The sequence below is a fragment of the Lepidochelys olivacea genome, assembly GCF_965140295.1.
Source record: "Lepidochelys olivacea isolate rLepOli2 genome assembly, chromosome: 4".
Taxonomy (NCBI): domain Eukaryota; kingdom Metazoa; phylum Chordata; order Testudines; family Cheloniidae; genus Lepidochelys; species Lepidochelys olivacea.
Genome location: NC_140414.1, coordinates 59,434,626 through 59,455,914, shown reverse-complemented (window position 1 = coordinate 59,455,914; position 21,289 = coordinate 59,434,626). Strand labels below are relative to the sequence as shown.

The 21,289-nt window shown below is 38.9% G+C and overlaps 1 protein-coding gene across 1 annotated transcript in view; it reads left to right on the top strand.

Annotated features, from left to right (window-relative positions):
- INPP4B (inositol polyphosphate-4-phosphatase type II B) overlaps positions 1–21,289 on the top strand; it is a 489,632-nt gene that overhangs the window by 172,834 nt on the left and 295,509 nt on the right. Inside the window, exon 6 of the mRNA XM_084627075.1 lies at positions 11,856–11,937. The gene's annotated coding sequence lies outside the window, so the exon portion shown is untranslated. The remainder of the gene's footprint in view (positions 1–11,855; positions 11,938–21,289) is intronic.

Below are 21,289 nucleotides of genomic sequence, written 5' to 3'. Positions count from 1 at the left end.
TCCCGCACCCCGCCCCGCCGGGGGGGCCGTTCCTGCCGCCGGTCCCGATCCTGGAGCCCCCGTGGAGAGGCAAGTCCCGGAGCCCCCAGAGATGGGGCCGTTCCCGTACTCCACCCAGGTGGGGCAAATCCTAACACGGCTGCTACTCTGAGACTTGCTATAGTTGATATTTAGCCATTCACCAGTGGTCAGAGTGTGAGCTATGTAGTGTCGGGCTTAGTTTAGTTGGGGGAATCACAATAAATGCTTCATGTTTTGTTTATTCGAAGCTGAAGTGAATAATATTTAAAGGAACATGTGCTGGTAGTAAATGTTACCTTCTAGACGTGTAAAATGTCAAGATAGTGTCCCATTAGTGTTCATAGTGTGCAATTGAATGTAGGCCTGTGAAAACACACCACCATGTTCTGCTGCAGACAATTGTACCAATGAAACAGTTAAACCTTAATCTGTTCCAAATGTCTTGTTAAAACCATAATATGTTTTCCTAAAGGAAAATAAAACACCCCTCTCCCCACCCCATGATAATCTAGATTAAACCCTGTTGAAAAACATGCACCTTCCTGCATCAGTGAGGCATACTGCACTCTGGGGAGAGTTTGTCCCCAGGGATTGGCCAGTGGTGTTTCTACCACTTTTGTCCTTGGGGTTTTCCCCCTCAAAAATGGGTAGGTTTAGTCATCACTGGAAATTCAGGCTGTGTTGGATTAGTTGTGCTGTGAGAGTTTTGGCTGCATCTCTTAAACAAAAAGACAAGGTGGATGTGTTTATTGGATCCAACTTCTGTAGGCTTACACGGAGCTCAAAAGCTTGTCCCTCTCACCCACAGAAATTGGTCCAATAGAAGACTTTACCTCACCCACCTTGTCTCTTCTGGGACCAACATGGCTATATCATCATCTGTTAAACAGATGCCGTTATGAAAACCTCAAGCATTCAAAAGTCCTGTGTCCCTTCCATCCCCGCCCAAATAAAGAGAGTGGCTTAAAACCAGGAGGTTTAAAAAAAACACAATATTTGTGGGGCTTTTACGATTCTGAGTCTTTTCTCTGCACCCAGGAAAGCTGGAAACATGAGTAAAAAGAAAAAGGGGGAAAAAAAAAAAAGAAAAGCCGAGAGTCTCATGAAATAATGAGACTGGAGTTGCACTGTTAAACAATAAAATACCAAATGAAATGTATTAAATATTTCTGGATGTTTTTCTACATTTTCAGATATGTTGATTTCAGTTACAGAATACAAAGTACAGTACTCACTTTATATTATTTTTATTACAAATATTTGCACTGTAAAAATGATAAACAAAAGAAATAGTATTTTAGAATTCACCTCATATGAGTACTGTAGTGCAATCTCTTCATCGTGAAAGTGCAACTTACAAATGTAGGTTTTTTTGTTACATAACTGCACTCAAAAAACAAAACAATGTAAAACTTTAGAGCTTAAAAGTCCACTCAGTCTTACTTCTTGTTCAGCCAATTGCTAAGACAAACAAGTTTGTTTACATTTATGGGACATAATGCCCACTTCTTATTTACAATGTCAACTGAAAGTGAGAACAGGTATTTTCATGGCACTTTTGTAGCCAGCATTGCAAAGTATTTACGTGCTAAATATGCTAAACATCCATATGCCCCTTCATGCTTCACCCATCATTCCAGAGGACATGCTTCCATGCTGACGACATGTAAAGAACAAAAAAAGTGTTAATTAAATTTGTGACTGAACTCCTTGGGGGAGAATTGTATGCCTCCTGTTCTGTTGTACCCACGTTCTGCCACATATTTCATGTTATAGCAATCTCGGATGACGAACCAAGACGTGTCCATTTTAAGAACACTTTCACTGCAGATTTTACAAATGTTAAGAAGGTACCAATGTGAGATTTATAAAGATAGCCACAGCACTCGACCCAAGGTTTAAGAACCTGAATTGCCTTCCAAAATCTGAGAGGGACGAGGTGTGGCGCATGCTTTCAGAAGTCTTAAAAGAGCAATACTGTGATGTGGAAACTACAGAACCAAACCACCAAAAACGAAAATCAACCTTCTGCTGGTGGCATCTGACTCAGACGATGAAAACGAACCTGCGTCGGGTCCACACTGCTTTGGATCATTATTGAGCAGAACCCATCATCAGCATGGATGCATGTCCTCTGAAATGCGGGTTGAAGCATAAAGAGACATATGAATCTTTAGTGCATCTGGCACATAAATATCTTGTGACATCAGCTACTACAACGGTGCCATGAAAACGCCAATTCTCACTCTCAAGTGACATTGTAAACAAGAAGTGGGCAGCATTATCGCCTGCAAATATAAATAAACTTGTTTGAGCGATTGGCTGAACAAGAAGTAGGGCTGAGTGAACCTGTAGGCTCTAAAGTTTTACATTGTTTTATTTTTGAGTGCAGTTAGTTTTTGTACATAATTCTACATTTGTAAGTTCAACTTTCATGATAAAAAGATTGCACTACATTATTTGCATTAGGTGAATTGAAAAATACTATTTCTTTTGTTTTTTACTTTGCAAATATTTGTAATAAAAATAATATAAAGTGAGCATGTATACTTTGTATTCTGTGTTGTAATTGAAATCAATATATTTGAAAGTGTAGAAAACATCCAAAAATATTTAAATAAATGGTATTCTATTATTCTTTAGCAGTGCGATTAATCGCAATTAATTTTTAATCGCTTGACAGTCCTATTCAAAAGGCACAATGCCTCATAGCAACATTTTTCAGGTAATGAACGTCCTACGCTTATCTAGTATGGCTTAATCTCATAATAGCTGTAATTAAGGTCTTAACACTTTATTTAAAATATAACTTTAATATTTAATTCTTGGTTTTTAAATCAGTCTCTGAAGGAAACTGTGATATGTCAGGCACTATGCCAGGAATAAATAAGACCATTTTTTTTTTTAAAATGACATCCAAGAAGTGGAGGAAGAGACTTAAGATAAGCCATGGTTTTAATAGTATGTTATTCAAGGTATATTTTATGATAGGATACTAGAGACTCGCACCAAAATAGAACTAATTAAAAGTGAACTAATTTGCATTTGAACTGTATATAAGTATCTGTAGGTAGGTATTGTAATTTGAGATGGCTTTTCAAACTACGTGTAAAATATAGAACGAGTTTAGTTTTCCCTTTAATTATGCTTATGTATAATAAAATGAGAAAATATGAGGTATGAATTAACAGACTTGATGTTTGTAGATTATTTTTTATTACTACTGCTTTTTGTAAATGAAAAGAGAATTACTAATGCAAAATATTCACATTTGTTAAAGGTAATAGTCTATAAAAGGGTACTTGTCCGTTTTGCAAGATTTCTTCAGTGACATTGCAATTCAACAATGTCTTCTAAAATGGATGTAGATGACCGATATTATGTTGTCAGCATGATATTGGTATCTGGTGGCATTGTGTGATGGATTAATCATAGTGGTTAGGGCATTGTCTGAATAAAATGACTGAGTATCCTTCAGTGAGCTGACAGTCTGTAAAGGAGATTGTAGCAAACTAGCAGTTCACTCCCCCTCTAGATTAATTAAACCACTTCATCAGATCCTCTGATAGGATACTCTCCCTTGCCATATAGTTTGGGTCAAAAAGGTGTAAAGTACTCAGGATACCAACTCAAAGTGTGGATAGGTTAACACAAGGATATAAGGTACTAAAGACCACCAGTTTGTTAAAGAGTGAAATGTGTCTTTGATACATTGCTGTTCACAGAAGATTAGGTAGAGATTTTTACAGTTTGTATGGCAACTTCCACCTTCTCTATATGTGTGTGTATAATCTTCTTACTATATGTTCCATTCTATGCATCCGATGAAGTGGGCTGTAGCTCATGAAAGCTTATGCTCTAATAAATTTGTTAGTCTCTAAGGTACCACAAGTACTCCTGTTCTTTTTGCGGATATAGACTAACACGGCTGCTATTCTGAAACAATTTACATGCTTTCTTATAGTACAAACAAATTATTGCATGACATTTTAAAAAGCAGAACAATCTGTTTTGCTCTTTATTATTTTAGTGTGGTGTTTAGATGTTGCTCGTAATTATTAGAATTGGGAGCACTGGCTGTTGGGAGTCTGAAAGGACAGGAAACAGGAAGGAGGGGTGAGGAGTTGAGAGGCTGGGAGAAAGCTACAGAGGGTGCAGCAGCAGCTTGGTAAAGAGGTTTCCACTTTGAAAATAAAGTCCTGTTGAAGCTTGTTAGAACCTTGCCTGGTTGATACAACATTTAGGCATATTCATTTTTGAATGGATGGATTCAGTCCAGTTTTTACAGGATATTTTTAAAGCAAATTTTGTGCTTGTGAAAGGTGCCAGCCTGACAACGCCGTAGACTGAACTTTTCTATTTATAGACACAGTATGATGAGCAGCAGCAATTTCATCACTACAAGGTGTCCTATCCCTCTTTTTGGAAGTTCACTTCTGGGGGAATGGTTTGGAACGGATTGTGATCTCTGTGTCAGATTTGCAAAGGTGCCTAAAGATGCAGATAGACACCTGTTAGGATTTTCAGGAGCAGCTAAGTGATTTAGATGCCTACTTTTAATTGACTTTCATGGTAGTTAGGCACCTAACCTGCATACGCAATTTTGTTAATCCCATCAGGTGCCAGAATAGTATCATAATTCAGACATACAAATCATTTAATTCAGTCTCCAAAACAGCAGTTTAAAAAAATTTCCTGACTCTGCAAGCCTGACTTTTCAGCTACCATCAGGATTTACCCTTCTTAGAAAGGATTGCTTCCTTCCTACATGATAAAGTAGAACAAGACCAACCGGTTGTATGGGATCTGTGTTGATACAATGAACCACTGATTAGTTTCCATAGTAGTTACATTAGGGTACAAATAGTATCACTTTGGATGCCAACACCTTCTGTAAGCCTGATTCTGATCTTATTTAAACTGGCATAAATCATATGCAACTCTAGTGAAGTCTATGGAGTTACCCTGGTGTGAAATCACAATCAAGCACAAAGAAATAAAAAAATAAATAAAAGAACTCTCATCAAACAAGCTGGTTATGTAATTAAACCAAGATAATACTTGTGGGCCCCTTCCAACACTCATAAAGGAACTTGGTCTCTATCAGACATGCATAATGCATAATGCATCAGACATGCATAATTACAATTTTTGTCATTTGTAAATAAATTGATCATTCTTTTTATGTACCAGATAGAGAATATCATCTGAATTACAAAAGTCATGCAGTAATGGTGGTCCTGAAGCTCTGTCTTTGCCTTCAGTTTTCCAACAGGGCATGTGAGGGCCGGGCATAAGTCATCTTATTATTATGGTAACTAAGATGGCATAGGGTAATGCCACAAAAAGTATGTGTCTACCCATACAGCCTTCCCTTCTCTCTAGACTCTTTTCCTGCCTCCCTTTCTCCTCCTCCTCCTCTCCATATACTTGTATACAAACAGTAACTGCGTATTCTCGGATCATCCACCATGCTTAATCTTGAAGCTTTGAAGGCCAAGCATACTCCTTTACGGTGGCAATGTTGTTTCATGCTGGCTTCTAGGGTGTTAGAGTGCAGCAAATTGCATTAATATCTCAAAGGAGACTGAGAATAGAACTTTTACAATGCTACAGCCCTCACTTTCCTAAAAAATGCTTGAATTATCCTGAACCTCGGTTTCCTGGGTTTATAGTTCATCCCATACACCAACTGAACTGTCAGCCTGTGCTTCTTTTTAAAACAAACCTCACTGATGGGAAGTTTTTGTTGTATAATTATTTGATACCTCTTCAGTACTGATTGATGTATACTTCTTTTCCTATAAAAATCCAAATATCAAGGCCATGAATCTTAGTAAATAGGGCCCAGCAGTACAATTGACATTTTTAAATACATAAAGTTAAGTTAGAAACAAAAAAAGGTAAGTTGCTCATATTGATTATACTGGTACGAACTATTTCTGATTGCCAGTTAGGCTAATAAATTATACCTTTTCTATATAATAGGCCTGATTCTTGGTGATCTTCCACCATTTTTACACTCTTCCAAGGGAATTCTCAGCTGGGGAGATCTGCTGACTTTCTAGACCCTTTATTGCTTCTAGAGCAGCACAAATGGACAACAGCAAAGAAGAGAATTTGGTCAGTGTATGTGTTTTAATAAGGGCTAGATTGTTGTTGGTCCATATATGTGGACACCCAGGGCAGGAAGACGATACATGGAGCCTTGTGGGGGTAGGATTTCCCCAAAGTGAATGATATGGCAATGGGAGGAGAGGAGGAATATTTGTCCTCCATAATATGGGAACAATCAGTGTTTTTTTCCCCCCATAGTATGTGATCATCCCAGATCCACTGGAAGCTAGGGTTCTGTGGTTCTGACCTGACTTATCTCTGAGGGGGCATGAGTATATGGCATCTCCCACTGGCTGCTGCCTCCAAAGATGGGTTATCTATCCCCAATCATCCCCATAAGCTGATACTGAAAAGGTATACAGCTTGATGTTTCCACAGCACAGAGTTGCTCTGGAAATTATACAGCCTCCAGCCGCTGTATTACCTTTTCATTGGATTCTCTGGGAGATGTTGGGGAAGGAGGAAGATGTGCATAGTGCACCATTCCTCAGTCCGGGATCTTCCAAATTCATGGATCCCCAGAAGGTAAGCGACACGAGATACTTCTGTTCCCTGCTTCCATATGGAGGGGTCCCACTTTGTGCAGATCTAGGGTTCGGGGAGTAGGCTCAAGTCTAGTGAATTGTCAGATCTACAAGTTTTCCATGTTTCCCATTGGTATTTTATAGGGGGGAAGATAAGCAAAAAATGATCACAGTTAACTGAATGCTAGCCAAACGTTTCTGGACCCAAGTTGGATAAAATGCAACCAGTCTTAGCTTACATGCTTGAACCTCCACAGATTTTTCAGCTGGTAGGATGTTGTTGGGCAATGTGTGTGTTTAAATGCATTTGAGCTTAGTCCTGTTGAAATGTAAAACTGAACACTCAGAGGCATCATATGTATTTTTTTTAAGTACCTGGAGGAATTGGGGCTTATAAGCCTACCATATAAATAGATTAAGGATGCATAAATCTTACATTATCATCAGTGACAGATGTAATCTGGAGCCTATATTATTCATCTGATGTAATTTTTAAAGAACATATTTGTTGAGAGAACATGTTAGAACGGAAATTGCTTCTACAGAATTTTGTCATGTTCAGGTATATTGCAATGTTGAGTTATGTTTATTTTGTATTTGTAAAGTCACAATTAAGAACAATGGGTCAGAAAGGTGTTCCTTACTTAGTCTAATCATGGTTACTATTATATAATGTCTGTTAATAACAGACTGAAAAGCCCATTTTGGATTAGAGACCCATAATGTGGGGGACACTAAGCACATATGGGACTGATCCCTCACTGCCTTAATTCTGTATTAATCAGGCACCTACGTGGGCAGTTCATGGGTTAAGTAGTAACCATGTTAAGCTTGTAGAGCCTAACACGTAAGTGAGGAGAAAGAAACCTCTGCAAAACCGTCACAAAAAATGGGCAGTATCAACAAATTACTATGGTATTTATGAAAGTTAGTTATGTTTCTCACAAATACGAGTCCTGATTCATTGTTTTTTCTCCATTGTTTAATCATATGTCATCACCATAGCAGTAAACAAGTGTAAACGGTGGATTCTCTGTAACTTGAAGTCTTTAAATCACGATTTGAGGGCTTAGGTAAGTCAGCCAAAGATTATGTGTCTATTATAAGAGTGGGTGGATGAAGTTCTTTGACCTGCAATGTGCAGGAGGTCATGATGATCCCTACTGGCCTTAAAAATCTATGAATCTAAAGCTTTTCGGGGACTGTTATTTATTTACTGTAAATGTTTACAGTGCTCCGCACAGTGGTGACCCAGTGTGATTGAGGCCTAGAAGTTGTACTACAATAGAAATGTTCAGTAATAATAACTGCTTTAGAAATGGAATTGAAACAAAGATTTCAGTGTTCAATTACACTTCAGAAAGCAGAAAGCATAACCAAAGCTGCTTGTTTTATGTGATTTATAAACTCGAAACTTTGTGTTGTAGAACTGTTTTTTCTTATCTGCTGCAAAATCTTTTTCAGTAGACAGAAAGCCCTTTCTCCCTTTAACATTAGTGTTGGTTTCAGTTGCAATCCTGTGCTTAAATCTCACCTCAAGCTGCCTGTCTAGCTTCACCACTAATCAAATCATTAGTGCTAAAAGGATTAGTACAGCCTGTAAACAAAGTTCCTGTTTTTTCCAGTAACTTACAATTTGTGCAGTCATTTACACGTGTATTCTGTGGGTATAAAGCAACCAAATCAGAATTCTTCATCTATTCACACAAGTGATAGCATTTTACACCCACTTTGCACAAGTGTAAATGTTTGCACAAGGTGCAACGTAGTTGAGACCCAAAGCCGAGGTTTTAGGTCCTCATCCTTTATAGTTTTGGTCGCGACTACTGATGGGTATGAAATGCCTCAAGGGCATCTCCCTGCACCACCACCACCACCAAGTGCTGCCTCTTATTTTTGATTTCTTTTTTCTTATTTAGTTTTCCTTTCACTTTCTGTCCAGAGACTTATTACTATGTTATATATTTTTGTATTTTTTTTACTTTAAAAATTTGAACTTGTACAGTTTTACTTTTTCAAGAGTTTCTCTAGTTTCTGAGAATGTTTACTTTTCCATGCAGTAGTCCTGTGGAAATGTGTATATATGTCTTTGGGTTGAATTGAATTTTTCTTTCTCTCTAGCATTTGCTCATACCATAGGTTAGAGCTGCAAAATGCTAAACTTGTCTCTTCATATTTCAAGAATGAATAGCGTCTCAGAGCATTTTGCAGTGTGTATACAAATCTTCAAAGGCCAAATTATATGCTTCTTGACACAGAAATCTGGTCACAATTTTTGACAGCTAGTGATTTCCCTTATTCACAGATACGTTTCCTCTAAATTGTCTCATGCTTCCACTATTTTGTGAAACAAAACTCTTGCAGTTTTGTGTCTTCCCAAATGATAGCATCTCTTGAGAATGCATCTGCCTCCACATTCCTGGAATGAGCATTGCCTGGAAAAGTTGACTATTGTCCACAGCCCACATCAGAATCCAAATAGTTGGATCAGACATCAATATTACAGCTCTAATGATATATCTACACTTCAAAAAAAAAAAAAACAGAAACAAAAAAACCTAAACAAACTCATGGCAGAGTCTTAGAACAGGGATCCACCAACTCAGGCTTGCTGGGCTCACACCACGGGACTTAAAACAGCAGTAGAGATGTTCTGCTCAGGCTCTAAAACTTAGCAAAAGGAGTGGAGCTCAAAGCCCAGACTCCAGCCCATGAAGGAATGTCTGTTGGTATTTTTAGCACCAGAATGGGAGCCAGAGTCAGCTGACCTGGGCTCTGAGACTTGCTGTCACTGTGTGGTGTGTTTTGTGGTGTGGTGTTTTGTTTTTTTTTTTGCTGCAGTGTAGCCATACCCTTAGTTTCTTTAATTAAATCTCTTTGTTTATTCTAACAGGTTTCAGAGTAACAGCCGTGTTAGTCTGTATTCGCAAAAAGAAAAGGAGTACTTGTGGCACCTTAGAGATTAACCAATTTATTTGAGCATAAGCTTTCGTGAGCTACAGCTCACTTCATCAGATGCATATGAGCTGTAGCTCACGAAAGCTTATGCTCAAATAAATTGGTTAGTCTCTAAGGTGCCACAAGTACTCCTTTTCTTTTTGTTTATTCTATTGCTTTCCTCAAAAATGTGTAAGTGTGCAGTTTTCCAGGCTGGCTCTCATAGTTTCCCATTGCTTTCAGTGAGAGTTGGATTGAGTCATAGATCCTTTTACATTTTTCTTTGATTTACAGGAGGCTTCCAAGAACTCTGAATTTGATTAATATTTGGTTTATCCCTGGCTTCCACCTCATTAATTAAAAAAAAAAGTTAAATAAAACATGCCTAACACAATTTCTGAAGCACCTTCTGTAGCACTCCCCTCACTCAATATATTGCTATTAATCTTATTTTTTACAGTCCATTAGCTGGTTTTCAATCCAAGTGACAGTGCTCCTGTCTAGGCCAAATGGAATAATTTTCCAAACAATACACTATACTGAATGCTTTCTGTATATAGTATATCACACCAACTGCATTCTCTTGATCCATTAATTTTGAATTTTGACCCAAAACAGAGAGATCTAATTTATCTGTCACATTTTTTAATAAAGATCTGTATCAAGTTCACTTTATTCTAATGTTCTATCACCTACAGTAAATCTAGTGGGTTTCATTTTTTTCTAGTGTTGTCATAAAAGGTGTCAAACTGACTACCACATTTGCTATATTTAAAAAAAAAAAAAAAAGTCCAAGATGTCAAAATAGTTGTCTTCCACTAAAAGTACCTCTTAAGACTTAATGAAAGTTTCTATCTTGTTCCTCATCCGATTAAGAATTTACTGGACTTTGGCAAGAGTTGTTTAAAGCCTTACATTCAAAAGCAGATTGTATAGACTCGGCCTTACTCTACTAACTTTTCTCCCACAAAGAATCCTCACTCAGGCATGTAGTTCCATGCAAGTCAGTGGCACTGTTATGTGGAAAAAGGCTCATCTTGTGTAGGAATGCAGGACCAGGCCAAACGTTTAAGGATAAATATGAATCTGTCTGCAAAAGAAGTGACAGTTTGAGTATCAGCCTGACTGGCCAAATCTCATAATATAAATCCAGAAAATGAAGCAGCAAAGAGAGCTCCTGTGTTTTGAATCAGCTGTTACAGATATAAAAGCATTGTACAAGGTTATCTCGTAAAATAGTGAATATGTGGAATTAAAAGTTGTCGTTTTGGGGAAAACTAGTAGAAAATGAGGCATGTTCCAGTCCTTGGGATCTCCTTGGATAAAGAAGTAACTGGAATATATGGAAAATTTAACTTATGCACTTCTGAAGCTCAGTGAAAGAGAGGAGTGGCTCCGTGAAACACCAGGATCATAGTAACAAGGAAATGTATAAGAGAGCAGTACGCTAATGATTATATATTATCAGATGTTGAGGATAAAGAATGGATGATAAGAACTTCAAGAAAAGAGGAGATAAAATGTGAGGGAGATAATAGCCGTACTTTTCTGAATATGAATCTCGTTATTAAGCTGAAAGAGGATGTCTGTATCCTTACAAGGAGGCAGCTGGTAAAAAAGAACATGACCCCAGTAACTTCAGTTTTGTGCCCTACAATGGTCTAAATCACTTACTATTACATGAGTTATATGTTATGGAATATAGTGTTAGAATCTAAGGTTTCAAGTGATCTCAAAGAAATCCTTTACAAAAGGAGGTTAAATGGAGATTTCTATTGCAAGATCATGTATTGTGTTGCTGCTAAATTCTGCTCACTTGAACAGTTTACTGATTTTAATAGAATTGTAAGTTTCAATCTATTCAGCTGATTAACAAGTTGTGATTAAATAGCATTAGTTAGGGGTAGAAGTTGGAAGGAAACGGATCAACTGACAGTTTACAAATTAGTTTGCACATAAATATTGGCTATATTCACATAGAAGAGAAATCTGACTACTCCATTTTCTTTTCTTTTTTTTCTAGTATGATCTTTTTTAGTGATTTTTGCCCATTCTAGTTCATTGAACTGAAGCAGAATGACTAAGAACAGTAACTAAAGGATGGCCATATACATTTGCCTAGAGACTGTTAGGCTTTGTTTCTTTTGTAGCTGTAGGCTGCATCAATGTGCCAGATATGTTGGCTGTGAACATATTAACAGAAGGACTTCCCAAATGTTGCAAATCCTAACATTTTGTCATCTTTGTCCCTTACAGAGTTCTGAAGTCTGTGACGTTATTCTGGAGTGAGTCTGTGTTGTGGAATTCAGAAATAAAACGGATGTTTCAGTAGTTCTCAGTAAGTAAAACACAACACAACGTATTTAACATTCATTTTGTGTGACTATATCAATATTTAAAAAATCCTTGAAACATTGCTAAACATTTAGACTGAATGTATCCTGTTGTCTGATAAAGAAACATACAGCTAAACCGCCCCTGCCTTTATTCTGTTGACTGAAAAGAGTATCTCAAAAGGCTGCAGTTGCTTTTTCTAAAATTAGATGAAAAGTCATATGTACTATAGCTCCTCTGACAGTAAATATGGGTTTGATGTTTTGGTTCATTAAATATAATGTACAGTATGGGTCTAGAGTTGGTGCACGGCCATTCCAATTTTCCCCCTCCCCCATCATCTGTGCTTAATCACGACCATTTTTCATGTAGTATGTTTTTTCCTTTACACTTTTGCCTTCTGCCCTGTACTGCTAATTTATTTAGTGAATCGATGTTAAGGACAATAACTAAATATACATGAGTTATTTCATGCAAATCTGAATAAGAATTTGAATGTAAAGATTTTTCATTTGGATCTGATACGGACAGCATTTTTTATTGTAAATGCTAAAATGTAAACCTTCGTTCTGTAGAAATGGCTTACAAGATTGCTGTCAATCAGCTATGATTGTGTTTGAAATTATTTGTTTTGGAGTTTGCCTGATATCACAACCAAGTTTCAAAGCCCCTTATATCAATTTGCTGTGTTAATTTAGCTCTAATGGACCCTGAGTTCTGCAACAAAGTTGACTGTACCTAACTGGATCGATGCATTAGGATTATTTCTTATTTTTTGTGAGTACCAAACAATTTTTTCCACAGCGCTAACCATTTTAAGGTGGGTACTGAAACTCAGGTGATGGAATGGAATTCGTTCACAAACCTTTTATCTGGGGGTGTATCGGCTCAAAATTTTAAATCTATCTTGTGTCACAAGTGTAATGAGTATTGTGATCTTTGGTGGACGTCTGTCTGTATTTTCCACTGAATGCATCCGATGAAGTGAGCTGCTCACGAAAGCTTATGCTCAAATAAATGTGTTCGTCTCTAAGGTGCCACAAGGCTTCCTTTTCTTTTTGCAGATACAGACTAACACAGCTGCTACTCTGAAACCTGTCTATAACATGCATCCCACAAAGCATCTGGCACAATTGGGCATGAGTGATAGTCACTTCTCAGGAAAAGCACAGAACTGGTTTGGCAGGAGTGTAGAAAGTTGGGATGGTGGTATATTAGCAAATCTATGGGAGGAAACTTGAATAGCATTTGACTGCTCAGTTCCTGGCACTATCTACGATTTAATATTAGCAGTCTTGTTACTATTGTTCCCTGGTTTTTACAAGCACCAAATTCCCTTCCACCCACTCCAAGAAAAACATTAACAGATTATTTTTTGCTATAGCTCTCTCAGATGACTCTCAATGTTCAGTTGCAGTTGAGAAGTCAATAATTTAAAACTGATTCATTAAGGTTTCTGTCCTTTCATGGTTATTTTTCTGAAGCTCTGTTTAATTCTGGCTCTTCAAGATTGGAATTAAACTGTGTATCATGCACCATGTGTGAAGGAAGCAGTCAAAAAGAACTCTTAGGCTACTTATTTTCACTTATTTTAACAGTAGGAGCTAGAGGATTAATGTAACTCTCTGAATTATTTGACTTTTCCAATTGTATATTTATTGGCTATAACTATAGCTAGTTCTGTGTTAGTAGCTCCTCATACTTCTAGCACAAAACTCCTTTGATGCCAGGACTTTGATAATGATGCTGGGCCCCCTTCTCTCCTGTCATAATTTCCTATTCCCCTCATCAGAGAAACTTGATTTTTCCCCATCTCCTTATGTCCTGCATCATGGAGGTGTGCCCAGTCCTTCCCCATGCATTGGCATTGGGTGCGTCCAGCTCCTGCCTACTCCTGTATCTTTGCGGAAAAGAGAAAGAAACCTCCTCTGGCCCTGAATAATTACTTAAAAACAAAAAAAAAGTTAAGAACGCTAGTTTACATGGGAATTGAACCTGCCAACACAGTGCTCTGTGTATGCTCATCCCTCCCCTTGCACTCTAGCCTCTATCTCCCTAGGGACTGCGAATAATCTTGTCCCAGCAGTTCCCCCCTAGCAGCAAGGAGCCCTATTCACACACCACTACAGGGACTGCATTCACCTGAGACACACCTACCTCGTGATGAGAAGGGAATTGTCCTCTTCAGGCTGTTGCCTTCACAGAGTTGCTCTGTGCAAGCTGCTAGCCTGCCCTTGTGGCCACAAAACCTTCTTTGAACTGTACTGCCAGGTGACATGAGTCCAACCCTTCTATCTAGCGAGGGTATTCGTCCCTCGTGTGACAGTTTGGGGATGCGCCCATCAAAATGCGAATCACATTTCATTTTGTGAACCCCATTTGTGATTGTAACCTATGTTGTAGAGTAAAGCATCCATTTTGTAGTGAAGACTTGACACCTAGTGGACAGACTATGTCTAAGAAGCTGTCAGAACAATCTAGGAATCTAGGGCAATCTAGGAATGTCTCTTTGTTACTGAAACAACGGGCCATTAAAAGACACTCTACGCAGAAACTGCCTTGGGGGCTGGAGCTAAGTCCTTACCCCCAGCTTGCAGCATATGGGGGGAAAGGGTACAGGGAGTCCATTTTAAAAGGAGTGGTTCACTAAGCAATTGGAGGCTAACCAATACCAGAAGTAAGAAGATCAGCCAAGCAGTCAGGACAAGCTTATGAGTCAAAGAACTAGGAGCAAGCTCAGAACTCTTAGGAATAATGATAATACTCAACAGGAGGGCTTATGTTCAGGAGTTTGTTGCTGTCCATAGACCGGTAACTCTCTCTTTTTTGTTTTGTTTTGTTTTAAAAGTAAAGTGTTTGCAGCTAAGAAATTCCTTTGTTAAGCATCTGTGCCCTTGCTTTTCTGCCAGTGGTCCTTGCATGGTGTAACTGGGAAAATGAGTGCTCCCATAGCTAGGTGGACTCTTGTGTGGCGAGCGTGTCAAAGCAACTGAGGACTTAGGAGGGCTGAGTCATTGGTTCCAGGATCTAAGTGGCTGGACTGCGAGGTCACATTGCCTGAGGAGGGTGTCTGGCCTGGGATCTGCACATAGAAGTTCATTTGAGGGACCCAGAGAGTAACTAGTCACTTTCCCAACCTACAGGCTTAGAAGCATTTGGGAATCAGCAGTTAGATCTAACTGCAATCGACTGCTGTCCATCTACAAAGTGGTGACTGGACCAGATTGTGACATCTCGCTGCTAACTTACCCAGGGTTCCTCCCTGTCTGCCAGCCTTACTGTCTCCCTTTTGCATGGAATAGTTTGGTCTTTTCTGCAAGTAGCTGCCAAAAGCCATTTATAATAGTAGGATAGTACAAGGATACATATTTTAAAAACATTTTTCTTGTTTTTTCTTTGTCTGATTTTTGTGGCACATTTTATGGCCTGGCCTATTATGGCAGACCCAGATAAAGAGACATGATTCAAGAGACATGATTCAATATAGTGCTCAACTTTAAAAAAGGGAAGAAGGAGAACCCAGGGAACTACAGACCAGTCAGTCTCACCTCAGTCCCTGGAAAAATCATGGAGCAGGTCCTCAAGGAAACCATTTTGAAATACTCGGAGGAGAGGAAGGTGTTCAGGAACAGTCAGCATGGATTCAGCAAGGGCAAGTCATGCCTGACCAAACTGATTGCCTTCTGTGATGAGATAACTGGCTCTGTCGATATGGGGAAAGCAGTGGACATGATATACCTTGACTTGAGCAAAGTTTTTGATATGGTCTCCCACAGTATTCTTGCCAGCAAGTTGAAAAAGTATGGATTGGATGAATGGACTATAAGGTGGATAGAAAGCTGGCTAGATTGTCAGGCTCAGTGGGTAGTGATCATTGGCTCCATGTCTAGTTGGCAGCTGGTATGAAGTGGAATACCCCAGGGGTCGGTCCTGGGGCTTGTTTTGTTCAACATCTTTATTAATGATCTAGATGATGGGATGGATTGCACCCTCAGCAAGTTTTCAGATGACACTAAGCTGGGGGGGAGAGGTAGATATGCTGGAGGGTAGGGATGGGGTTCAGAGGGACCTAGACAAATTGGAGGATTGGGCCAAAAGAAATCTGATGAGGTTCAACAAAGACAAGTGCACGTAGGACGGAAGAATCCCATGCACCGCTCCAGGCTGGGGACTGACTGGCTAAGCAGCAGTTCTGCAGAAAAGGACCTGGGGATTACAGTGGATGAGAAGTTGAATATGAGTCAGCAGTGTGCCCTTGTTGCCAAGAAGGCTAACAGAATATTGGGCTGCATTAGTAGGAGCACTGCCAGTAGATCGAGGGAAGTGATTATTGCCCTCTATTCGGCAATGGTGAGGCCACATCTGGAATATTGTGTCCAGTTTTGGGCCCCCCACTACAGAAAGGATGTGAACAAATTGGAAAGACTCCAGCGACGGGTAGTGGAAATGATCAGGGGCCTGGTGCACATGACTTAAACGGAGAGGCTCAGGGAACTGGGCTTGTTTAGTCTGCAGAAGAGAAGAGTGAGGGGGGATATGATAGAAGCCTTCAACTACCTGAAGAGGGATTCCAAAGAGGATGGAGCTCAGCTGTTCTCAGTGGTGGCGGATGACAGAACAAGGAGCAATGGTCTCAAGTTGCAGTGCGGGAGGTCTAGGTTGGATATTAGGAAACACTATTTCACTAGGAGGGTGTGGAAGCACTGGAATGGGTTCCCTAGGGAGGTGGTGGAATCTCCATCCTTAGAAGTTTTTAAGTCCTGGCTTGACAAAGCCCTGGCTGGGATGATTTAGTTGGTGTTGGTCCTGCTTTGAGCAGGGGGTTGGACTAGATGACCTCCTGAGGTCTCTTCTAACCCTAATCTTCTATGATTCTGAGTGCTCCACTCTCCCTGTGAAAATGTTGATTACCACTGGCCATAACAAATGCATGAATGCTTACAAGAAAGGTACTTGGTGACAATATTTACTACTTGTAAGGGCAATCTGCTACGAATAGGTTGCATCTGCTTGTTAGATAGTACCTGCTCTCCACTCCCTGAAGGAAAATTTCCATAGATTGATAGATTTTAAGGCCAGAAGATACCATTATAATCATTTAGTCTAGCCTCCTATTTAACATAGGGCAAAACTTCTCCCCCAGTAAGCTCTGCATTAGTTCCTTTGCTTCTAGTTAAAGCAGAGCTTTTTAGAGAGAGAGACAGCCTTGATTTAGAGACTTCAACTGATGGAGATTGCCCTACATCCCTAGGTAAGTTGTTCCAGTGGTTAATTACACTCTGTTAAACATTTGCACCATATCTGTGATCTCAATTTATCTAGCTTCAGCTGCCAATGAGATTGAAGAATTCATTCTTTTTCTGCTAGGTTAATACTATCTTCCATCAGGGAACTGTTTCCCAAATCGATACTTGTAGCCTGTGACCACCTTCGATAAACTAAACAGATTGAGTTTGTGAAGTTTCACACTATGGGGCATGTTTTCCAGACTTTGAGTCTTGCTTGTAGCTATAGCAAGTTCTTCCCAATTTTTCAACATCCCTTTTGAAGTACAGAATAAAATTTAGCAAAGGAATACTAAATGTTTTCCTGTTTTTTTCAAGGGGAAGAAGGAAATAAGAACGGAAGTTTTACTGGTACACATGCAGCAAAAATAGCTCTGCTAGGCACAATTATCAAGAATAATTTCCAACTGGACATATTTGCATGCTCATCTGAAAGGAGTATACATACAAACAAATGTGATTAGAGGTAGAAGATACCTTGAAATATCCTGAAGCATGCTTGGATATGAAAAAGTGTATTTCTTGTGTTACAAATAAATTATTATAAATAAGTAGTATTTCTTGTAGGTATAATTCAGAGTTCAACAATGATAAGCAATTCATCTGACATTTGGCTAGGTATCCAGTAAAACATTGGGACAAGATGACTACACGCTGAAGAGGGGACACTCTGCAAACTACCGTCACATGCAAATTCTAATAAGGCCATATACAGTGGGAAATGTAATATATGTCACACTTACTATTAAACATTGTGGCTGATATCCCTGCCCATAGACTTCAGTAGGGTCAGGATTTCATCATGCATGATATCCATTAAGATTACCACCAGCAGGTGGTATTAATTCAAGAGTAGCAGGAATTTGTGAGAAAATGTTTGAGTATTAGTGCAAACTTTCAGTGCTCTAGAGCTGAAAGTGAAAGAGACAATAGTTGTTATGTTTATGTTTCAGGGTAACAGCCGTGTTAGTCTGTATTCGCAAAAAGAAAAGGAGTACTTGTGGCACCTTAGAGACTAACCAATTTATTTGAGCATAAGCTTTCGTGAGCTACAGCTCACTTCATCGGATGCATACTGTGGAAACTGCAGAAGACATTATATACACGGAGACCATGAAACAATACCTCCTCCCAACCCACTCTCCTGCTGGTAATAGCTTATCTAAAGTGATCACTCTCCTTACAATGTGTATGATAATCAAGTTGGGCCATTTCCAGCACAAATCCAGGTTTTCTCACCCTCCGCCCCGCCCCCCCACACAAACTCACTCTCCTGCTGGTAATAGCCCATCCAAAGTGACCACTCTCTTTACAATGTGTACGATAATCAAGGTGGGCCATTTCCAGCACAAATCCAGGTTTTCTCACCCCCCCCCCCTTTCCAAAAACCACACACACAAACTCACTTGACTGTCATAGTTTGGTTGGAGTAATGCAAGTGTGGGGAACAAGACCTACTAATGTTTGCTGGCCTTACCTATCATAGTTCGGAATTCACCAAGGACAAAAATAATGATGATTCTCGATAGTACTGACAAGTGTGGGCATAATCCTGAGGTGTTGAACACTGGCAGTTGCCTTTTGACTTTTGTTGAGTGCCTAGAACTATCAGTAGTCTCAAGTCGCATGATAAATTTGGGAGAGGTGGGAATCGGTTTAGGTATACCGGTGACTGCCAGAATGTGTCAGAAAAGGAAGGTGCTTTGGGGAGTGTCAGCTCTTCTATCACATACATTTGTATTTGTTCCTGTCATTTTAGAGTAATAATATCACCTAGCACTTATGTAGCACTTTTCAGTCAATAGACTTCAAAGTGCTTTACAAGGAAGGCCAGTATCATTAACCCCATTTTACAGAAAGGGAAACTGAGGCCCAAAGCAGTGAAGTGACTGCTCAAAGTCATCGAGCAGACCAAAGTTAGAGCTGGGAATTGAACCTAGATCTCCTGATGTCACACTCTAGTCTCTGTTCTCTAAACCACACTGCCTCCTGAGTAGGCTGATGTTTCTGGTGGGAGTGGGTATTATTCCCAGCTAGAAGAGCAGTCTACTCTTGTGAAAAGGCTATATTTAGTACGTTCTGTGAATCTTGCAATATTTATGTTCAGTATTTTGATTATTGGTATTCACGGTGTTGTATAAATAATTCTCTGGTCTCCCTTGTTTCCAGAATAGGTGTGGTATTGATTTAATGATGTGTGTGAAAAGGATATGGTGCGGTGTGAGAGAGAACCTGCTGGTGTTAAAAGAAGAAAATTGTTATGCTTCAGCAATGTGAGAAAACTAAGTTATGTACTGTGTTACATTCATTTCAAATATCTTCGGGCGCTCTTCATGAGGGATCTAAATGGAGATTATAATGACAATTTATATATGTTTATTCTCAGCATTGCCTTCCCTGCCAAAAAAAGAAGATAAAATATTTAATTAAATTCTTTATCTTTGATTGAAAATTTAACTTTCAAAGGAAGATTAACACAGCATCATCAGTAACCATGGGATGATTTCATCACTGCTAATTTGAACCTGAAATGCATCAGCATATAGAATTCAGTCAGCTTTGTGAATTAAGAGCCTCTGATGTCTGTATTAGAAATATCCTGCAGATATAATTTATGTATCAAAGCTTCTATTCTACTTTTGTTACAGCATATGGTGGTTAGCTGTGATGGTGCTTTATATTTTAGAGTGACAGTGGCTCATTGATATTCCCAACCATTTTCCACTGCTGAGGTAGAAATTCAGAATTACTCTTCGCCAGTAAGTGTGAAAAGAGAGAAAAACCTTTACACGTTTTGAACTCATGTTTTTTATGCCAAATACTTTAAAAAATTGTTTTAAAATATGCTCTAGAAAAGAGTAGCTGTCACTTGGCAGTATAGACACTGAGCACGTGTTCTGTACATAGCTGTCCAATAAATACTCCAAGGAATTTTTTATATTGATGCACAAGGATTTATATTCATAACTCTCATTAATGGAAATAAAGCAGGCTAATGCTTGGCACAGTTTGCCATTCTTCCTGTCACTTCTGTATGCTTAGCGTAATAAAGCTTTGTTTAAAAATTGGATTGACAATTAATATGAAGTGAAGAATTTAAAAAAAAAAAGCAACTTTTCTTGGAAGCTTAAAATTTGCATTGTTGAACTTCAGCCTTTTCAATGGCAGTATCTATTCCAGGGACATCCTGGAGCTTTCAATGCTTTATTCTGATTACGTATTTCACGTCATGAATATAATTTACTGATAAAGTGAAACATCATCCAGATAACACACACAACGTAGGAATTTGCAGAAATATCTACCTAAAGAGACATTGTCAAGATTAATCTCAGATACATATATTAAAAATGAAAATGCAATTCTGGGCTTTAAACTACTTTGCAGTATCACTTTTTAATCTTTAGGAACCAAGAAGAAAGTGCTAGCTTCTTTTGTTAAACAGGGGTTGAGGAGATGGGGCTAATGATTTTTCAATAAACTTGTTTTTACTTGAAGGGGGACATAGCCAGCACCAAAAGAGTCCGGTATATTGTAGACAGAGGGGATGCAGGAAGGCTGTCCCTGTGCCTATGGGGGTATCTTCACTTTTCTCTGTGACACTCCTTTATTTGACTGCAGTTCTGTTGTCAGGTTGTTTGAATTCTTCGTTTGAATTACAGGAGTCCGAAGGGACCATAACCCTTTATATTTGTATATAGACCCTGATAAGAAAATAATGGCATGACTTTAAAACAGTTACAACACACAAAGGGTAAGTCCTGGCTCCATTGAAATCAATGGCAAAAGTTTCATTGACTTCAGTAGAGTCCAGGAGTTCATCCAAAGTGTGTGCCGTATTGTAAGATGCTAGGGTAAACAGCATTGTACCTAATATAGCGTGGCTTTGCCACTTCTGTTTTCTACAGTTATTCTTTAGTTGAAGAATATAAAGTATTTTGTTGTCCACACATGGAATACTTTCTGTGTGGAATATATTTCAATGTGAATATAATAACCCTGCCACTTGCACCACGCTATGGATTTAACGAAATTTGACTGTTTTCCACAATAAATCCTTATTTTCAGGAG